We start from the raw sequence: 8,233 nt of genomic DNA, 5'->3' as shown, positions 1-8,233 counted from the left end.
TGTGACATATTTTGGTATGTCATCTCCGTGTCTAATCAATTTTGTGTTTGACACAAGGCAAAGAACCTGGGATGAGGGACAACTGGACCGAGGGTCAACTTTTAGTTGGCTACTCTCATGGTTGTTGTCCTTAGTGGAGAGATTTCAGTTCTGGGGACTTTGGCTGCCTCATCCAGGGGTCTGGGACATCCCCCTTCCCACCTGCGTTACACTAACACTAAAGCCATGCCCGTGAAGTATTTGTATCTATATGTATTGTGTCTTTGTGAGTACGTGCCAGGTGTGGGCAGGTTCCCATAGAGGCCAGAAAAGGCCATTGGATCCACTGGAGATGGAGTTACAAGCAGTTGTGAGCTGTACAGTGTAGGTGCTAGAAACCAAACTCTGGTCCTCTGCAAGAGCAGCAAGTGGGGAGCCGCCTCTCCAGTCTTCCAAAGGTGATGCTTAAGTACCAGGCTTTGTGAGAAGGGTGGAGATGGGCTGGCAAAGACAAGGGACTTGCGGCGTGTGATAGCTGCTTTACAACAAGCTTCTGTAAAGCAAGGCAGCCAGGCTGGAGAGGCCAGGGGAAATGAGGGAGCAGCCCCTGGTCCTCCACATCCTGGTCCATAGGACCCAGAAATATGTAAACCTTGGAAGGCAGCACTAAGCAATTTACATTAAAATAAATTCTCTATGTGGACCCTGTGTAATCACATGGTCCTTGAAAATGGAAGAGGGAGGCAGAAAAGAGGTTTAAACAAACCAACAAACAAACAAACAAAGATGGAAGCAGCACCAGCAGCACCAGCAGCTCCCTTGGAGGTCCTGTGGATCTGTATCTTGCTTCAACAGTGTTTGGACAGAACAGACCCAGGAACTCCCTCTTCACTGGCTTCCAGCCACCTTATAGTCTCTCCAGACAAAGCTTTTCCAGGATGGTCCCCTTCGGCTCCAAGGACCGGCCAGCACCTCTTCCCAGTTGGTTCCATACACCAGGTCAGCCATGACTTCTCAGATTTGTCAGAATTATTCCATCGAAGTGGAAACTGCTGTGAACCGCCAGGTACACTCACACCTGCAGGCCTCCTACACCAACCTCTCTCTGGGCTACAATTTTGATTAGTTTAACGTGGCTTTGGAGGGTGTAGGCTATTTTTTCCATGAATTGGCCAAGGAGAAGCACGGAGACCAAGTGTCTCCTCAAGTTGCAGAAAGAACCTGGGGGCTGGAACGAGGTCCCAGGGTGTACAGGAGCCATCTCAAGATGAGTGGGGTAAAACCCAGGAGGCCATGGCAGCTGCCTTGGCCCTGGAGAGGAACCTGACGCAGGCCCCCTTGAGTCTGCATGCCTTGGGTTCTGCCCGCACAGACCTCATCTCTGTGACTTCTTGGATAAAAACCACTCCCTGGATGAAGAGGCGAAGCTCATCAAAGAGATGGGCAACCGCATGAACAACCTCTGTAGGCTGGTTGGGCCACAGCCAGCACGACTGGTGCGCCCCAGCCTCCTCTGGGCGAGCATCCCTTTGGGCAGCTCACTCCCAAGCTTAACTAGGAGCCCTCCACACCTTCCAAGGGCTCCCTCCCTCCCCTGCTCTGCAGAAGACTAAGATTAAAGGAATCTGAAGTGAGAAACAGCCATGGCTGCCGTGGAGAGAGGAGGGTCCACCAGTCAAGGAGTGGGCGAGCCTGCAGAAACTTGGAAAGGCGAGGACCAGCAGTCTCCAGTCCTGGCCCTTATGGCAGCCCTGCTGACAGCCTGGCTGTAGCCCAGCAGGGAGCGCATCAGAAGTGTAACCTGCAGAACTATAAGACAATGTGTTTTGTTTAAGACACTAAGTTTGCTGTGATGTCAAGAGCAACAGAGTAACACAGATTCTGTGAACAACTTTAATGGGGAAAAAAGATGTATTTATTTTTATTTCATGTGTACAGGTGAGTTGCCTCCAGGTGTTTCTGGGTACTGCATGCGTACAACCCCTGCAGAGGTCAGAAGAGAGCATTGAATCATGGAACTGGAGTTTGCAGAGAGTTGTGAGCTGCCATGTGTGTGCTGAGCACTGACCCTGCAACAGCAGCCAGTGCTCTTAACCGCTGAATCATCTCTTCATCCCCCCACCACCCCCCAAACCACGAACTACCTCATAGACTTACACACAGACCAATTTGGTGAGGGCATTTTTTTTGAGGGTTCCTCTTCCAAATGATTCCTAACTTGTGTCAAGTTAACATAAACTAAGCAGCACAAATGCCTATGTAAAGGAGGTATATAAATCAAAGACTTAGCTGGGAGGAGGTGGTATGTATACACCTTTAATCCCAGCCCCTGGGAGCCAGAAACAGGAGGATCTTGTGAGTTTGAGGCCAGCTTGGTCTACAGAGTGAGTTCCAGGACAGCCAGGGCAACACACAGAGACCCTTGTCAGAAAGAAAGAAAGAAAGAAAGAAAGAAAGAAAGAAAGAAAAGAAAGAAAGAAAGAAAGAAAGAAAGAAAGAAAGAAAGAAAGAAAGAAAGAAAGGAAGGAAGGAAGGAAGGAAGGAAGGAAGGAAGGAAGGAAGGAAGGAAGGAAGGAAAGAAAGGAAAGAGAGAAAAGAGAGAAAAGAAAGAAAAGAAAGAAAAGAAAGAAAGAAAAGGAAAGGAAAAAAAGAAAGGAAAGAAAGAAAGAAAGAAAGAAAGAAAGAAAGAAAGAAAGAAAGAAAGAAAGAAAGAAAGAAAGAAAGAGAAAGGAGGGAGGGAGGGAGGGAGGAAAGAAAAAAAAGAATGATTTGCTTACTGATAGCAAATCATAAAGAAGTTTATTTAGAAGCAATTCTCAACACACACATAGTTTTATTATTTATATTTTCTAAAACATTTTTGTTTGTTTGTTTTGTTTTTTGAGACAGGGTTTCTCTGTGTAGCCCTGGCTGTCCTTGAACTTACTCTGTAGACCAGGCTGGCCTCGAACTCAGAAATCTGCCTGCCTCTGCCTCCCAAGTGCTGAGATTAAAGGCGTGCACCACCACCGCCCAGCACATTTTTATTTGATTATTGGTTCATAATGAGTGCAGATGTGTTCTTGCTACTGCACACATGTGGAAGTCTGAAGACGGGCTTTGGGAGCCAGTTCTCTCCTGCCATGGGTTCTGGAGACCAAATTCACGTTGTTGGATTTGCAGGCAGGCACCTCCATCCACGGAGTGCAGGCCTGGGTCAGCTTCACCATGTATGTATTAAAGATGCAAGCCAGGCTTTCATGGAGACGGCTCAGCAGGCAAGGGCACTGACTGCCAAGTTTTGCAACCTGAGTTCCAGGTCCAGAAAGAAAACTGTGGAAGAAAACTCAGTCCCACAATCGTCCTCTGTCCTTTATGCAACCGCCATGGCACATGTACAATGTATACATGCAGCAACCCCGGGATTATACACTGGAAAAAATCCTGTCTCGAGTTGTGGTGTGGTTCAGCCCTAGCATACACCTTTAATCCAAGAACTTTCTGTTTATTGTGAACAAGATTAAATAAAGTCAACCATAGGTCAAGAGGCAGGGCAAGCAACCAGTTGACAGGGAGTGAACATAGGGAAAAAACCATAGAGAGTGACAGGAAGTCAGGAGGACGGATAGAGAGACACACATGAAGTAGAAAGGAAGTAGAAACCCATTCAGTTGGAAGGGTTTTTAAGACATTGTGGAGGAGAATAACTTCTAGGACGCCGCTGAGGAGGGTCAGCTGGTGCATTCTCTCTGGGCTTGGCAGGCTTTCACCCCAGCGTCTGGCTCTTGAGATTTCATTTGGTAAAACTGAATGATTGGGATTTTGTTTTGAAAGCAACATGCACCCACACCCATACACAAAATAAATGAACAAATTTAAAAAAAAAAAACACCCAAACTGATTAAAGCAAATTTGCATAGTAATGGGATAGATGTGCTTGGTTTTGCATAAAGAATTAAATCTGGGATGAATATTTAGTACCAAATGGATACAGCATCTTCAATGCTTTTTCAAAGTTGATCAATATTTTGATTTTATAGTCATCAATGCTGAGAATAACACTTTACATAACACAAACCCTCTTGTCAGGAGTAAGTTATAGAGATGTTAGGAAGTGAAACTCACATTGGCAACCCGACGTGATCTTGTTTCTGTGCTACAGAAGTTTAAACATAGAACCTCTTACATACTGTTCAGGTGCCCCACCACCAGGCTTCATCCCCCAATGGTATAAAAATGAAACATTCTAGCACAATGTGACCCAACGCTGAAGTAATCTGAGACTCAGCACGCTGAGGAGTGGCAGTGGGAAACAGTACATTCTGTTTTCCAGAACTAAACCATTGTGTTTCTCTGAATAGAAGACTCGGGGCAAATGGTCGTGTTGAGTCTGAGCTGCCGTGTTCCAGGCTGTGCTCCCTGACACAGCATTGCCTGACATGACAGCATTCTTCATGCCACGTGTGCATGCTGTGTCCAGAACCAGGATTCAATGAAGTCATATGTGTGAAGCAACACAACCTTGGACTTTGATTTTAATTAATTTGTGATTTGCCAAGAAACTTTTAGTTGTTTCCAACTTTGTTTTATAACCTCCCTGTGAGTTATGCCACACAGTGTCTGTGGAGTCGGAGGACACCTGCTGGGACTGAATTCTTGCTGTCCACCTTGCTGAGGCAGAGACATTTTGTTTCTGCTTCTGTGCTGTGCGCCTCAGACCACCGCACCAGCTTTTCTGATGGTTCCGGGGAACAAACGTAGTCATCAGTCTTGCGTAGTGCTTTGACACACTGAGCCACTTCTCTGGCGCATCGTAACCCTGGTTAAAAAGCTTTGCCACAGGACTTGTTGGATGGCTCAGTGGATAAAGACACCTGCCACCAAGCCTGACACACCTGAGATCAATACTCAGGGCTCGCTTTGTGGAAAGAGAACATTCCCTAAGTTGTCCTCTGACCCCAATATGTGCACCAGGACATGTGTGTACATTTGCGTGCCCAAACACACACACACATTTTTAAAGATGTATTTATTTTTGTGTGCAGTTTTTAAAACCTGTATATGTATATGCATGCTGTGTTCATGCCTGATGCTTTTAGAGTCCAGAAGAGGGTGCTGGATTCCCCGGAATTGGAGGGAGTTCTGGACAGTTGTAAGCTGTTATATGGGTGCTGGGAACCTAGCTCAGACCTTCTGCAAGACCAGCAAGTGCGCTTAACCACTGAGTTATCTCTCCAGCACCATAATTAACCTGTGTAGTAATTAACCTAAATCAAAGGTCTCAACCCGCCTTGGATCATTTAGTTCCCAGATAAAAGACACAAAGCCAAAAAGAAAAAAAGAAAAAAGAAAGACACAAAGCCTTTATACTTATGATAAGCCTTTAAAGCACTACGGCTGGGCAGATATCTAGCCTATACGCTATTAGTATCTACTTCCTTATCAATAACTGAGTTATAACTTGCCATGTTCTGTCTCCCTGCTCTTACTCCAAATGGCCAGCACTCATGGCCATGTTTTCATGATTCTCTTACCCAGGGAGGCTTCTCTCTCCCACTTCTCTCTCTCTCTCCCACTTCTCTCTCTCTCTCTCTCTCTCTCTCTCTCTCTCTCTCTCTCTCTCTCTCTCTCTCTCTCTCTCTCTCTCTCCTCCTGGTTTCCTGCCTCAGACCCGCAGCCTGGGAGCTGAATCCCCCTTTATCTCTCCTCTGTCTAACTGTAGGCTGCAGCCATCTTTTTGGAGGGCTCAGGATTGACTTTGGGGGCAAGGTTACATAGTATCATATGGTCTAAGTGAGGCTCCCCTGTCCTCTAAGGCAACCAGGATCAGTTACCATTACAACACATAGCTACCCACCAACCTCAACCATTTTAAATCCAGGAGCAAGGTTTACACAACTACTGCTTGTAAATAAAATAATTCATTCATTTGTAGGCCTAGACCTTCAGGTGCAGAATTTAGCATTTTATTAAAAGCAAGAGGCCACACCTCAGCAATTGATTTGTTTCTCTTTCTTTTCTTTTCTTTTCTTTCCTTTTCTTTTCTTTTCTTTTCTTTTCTTGCCTTGCCTTGCCTTGCCTTGCCTTGCCTTTTCTTTTCTTTTCTTTTCTTTTCTTGTCTTGTCTTGTCTTGTCTTGTCTTGTCTTTTCTTTTCTTTTCTTTTTTTTTTTTTAGGCAAGGTCTCATGCAGCCCAGGAAAACCTTGAGTTCAGTAGGTAGTCAGAGATGGCCTTAAACACTTAATAGTCCAGCCTTTACCTCCAAATTCTGGGATTACTTGCTAGCACCACCAGGCCCAGCTACAATGTTACATATTAAAAGAGCAACACTTTCCTTTAAAATGTTCCCAGCTATAGGCAGAAACAACTGCTTTAGCTGCAGATACTCTGAATAGAGCTAAAAGTAGCTAATAAAATACTTAAGAATGAATGAAGAAGTTTATGGGAAAAACTGGACGCAGGCTGTTCATCCAAACTTCCTGTCGATCCATGGATATATATGAATATTCTTTTGGACTAGGACAGGCACCAAGACCTCATAAGCACAGACCAGCCAAAACCTTCAAAGATGCCTCACTGGCCTCCTGGTATCATGATGTGTAGCTCCTTCACAACCTATAAAAGCCACAACAAAACCCAGAGAAGGAGGCACAAAAGTTCAGAACCAGTCATTTCTCTATGATCCTCTAGGGCTTTGGTCCTCAAACTATGGGTTGAAATCTCTTTGGGTCACCTAAGACCATTGGAAAACACAGACATTCACATTACAGTTCATTAACCATAGCAAATTGCTACTTTAGTTATGAACTATGGAGTGTGCTAGGTGTAAGAGGTCCAGGGGTCACGACCCACATCTTGAGAACTATTTCCCTAGGGTTTCCTCTCAGAAACCTTTAATAGCCTTGCTGTCTTTGTTTCTTTTGTTTCTGGCAGTCTATAATCTCACTGACTTCAAGCCCCAAACTCCCTCCACTTCTAATACTGGTTCAGAAGACATTTCTTATGTTTCATTTGTTTCTCCTTTTTGTTGTTTATTAATTCTTTGACTTATTTATTTATCTATTTAGTGTGTGTGTGTGTGTGTGTGTGTGTGTGTGTGTGTGTGTGAAGTCAAAGAACTTGCAGGAATCATTTCTCTCCTTCTCCTGTGTGGGTGAATCTCAGGAATAGAACTGAGGTTGTCAGATATGGTAGCAAGTACCTTTTTATCTACTGAGCCATCACTCTGGTCCTTGCTTGTTTTCTAAATGTAAGAATATGTGAAGAACTTTCCAAGTCAATAATTAGGCAAACCAAAAGTCAGTAAGCAACCTGATAAATCTTTCCCCAAAAATGTACGAGTAGCAAAGGATCTCCCTTCCTTCTTTTCTTTCTTTTTTTCTTTCTAATTTCTGAATGAGAATGACCCAACAGGTTCTTCTATTTGACTGCTTGGCCACCAGTTTGAGGAACTGTTTGGTAAGGATTAGGAAGTGTGTCCTTGTCGGGGGAGGTGTGTCATTGGGTGTGGACTTTGAGGGCTTCAAAAGCCAATGCCCAGCCCAGGCTCCCAGCTACTGCTCCAGCATCATGCCTGCCTGTCTGCCTGCCTGCCTGCCACACTCCTCACCCTGACAATGATGGACTAACCCTCTGACACTGTAAGAAAACTCACAATTAAATGCTTTATTTTTTTTAAATTGTCTTAAGTCATTGTGTCTTCACAGCAAGAGGACCATAACTAGGACAGACTCTTAGGTGGCTGGTTTTGAACTCCTGGCCCTCCTGCCTCCATCTCTTGAGTTCTAGGTTTCAGACATGCGCTCTACACTTAGCTAATGCTCCACAGCTCTAGCTATTAGAGATGTGCAAAATAGAACCACTTCAAGAGGACAGCCATATACCTAAGCACCAGACTCCAGTTAAGTGTCCAGGTGTGGAAAATCCTGGCATGCTACTCATGTAATAAAAATGCAGAGAGTCTGAAAAGGTTAACCGTTTCTCAAAACGTTAAAACAGTGAATTACCATGTGACTCAGCCATTCAAGGCTTGAGAAATTACATATATCCACGAAAGGACTCATTTATGAATATTCATCATTTGTTTTGTTTTGTTTTGTTTTTCCAAAACAGGCTTTCTCTGTGTGGCTCTGGCTGTTTTAGAATTTGCTCTGTAGTCCAGGCTGGCCTCGAACTCAGAGATTCACCTGCCTCTTCCTTCCCGGTGCTGGGATTAAAAGTGTGTGCCACCACCATTTGGCTTTCATAAGGTTTTTCTAACAGCCAAAAAAGTAGG

At 44.6% G+C, this 8,233-nt stretch overlaps 1 pseudogene; it reads left to right on the top strand.

The window, feature by feature from the left end:
• The first annotated feature begins 985 nt into the window (after positions 1-985).
• On the top strand, positions 986-1,537 carry LOC127683091 (ferritin light chain 1-like; annotated as a pseudogene).
• Positions 1,538-8,233: the final 6,696 nt, after the last annotated feature.

Source organism: Apodemus sylvaticus, chromosome 4, assembly GCF_947179515.1.
Source record: "Apodemus sylvaticus chromosome 4, mApoSyl1.1, whole genome shotgun sequence".
NCBI classification, from domain to species: domain Eukaryota; kingdom Metazoa; phylum Chordata; class Mammalia; order Rodentia; family Muridae; genus Apodemus; species Apodemus sylvaticus.
This window is presented reverse-complemented; position numbering and strand designations above follow the sequence as displayed.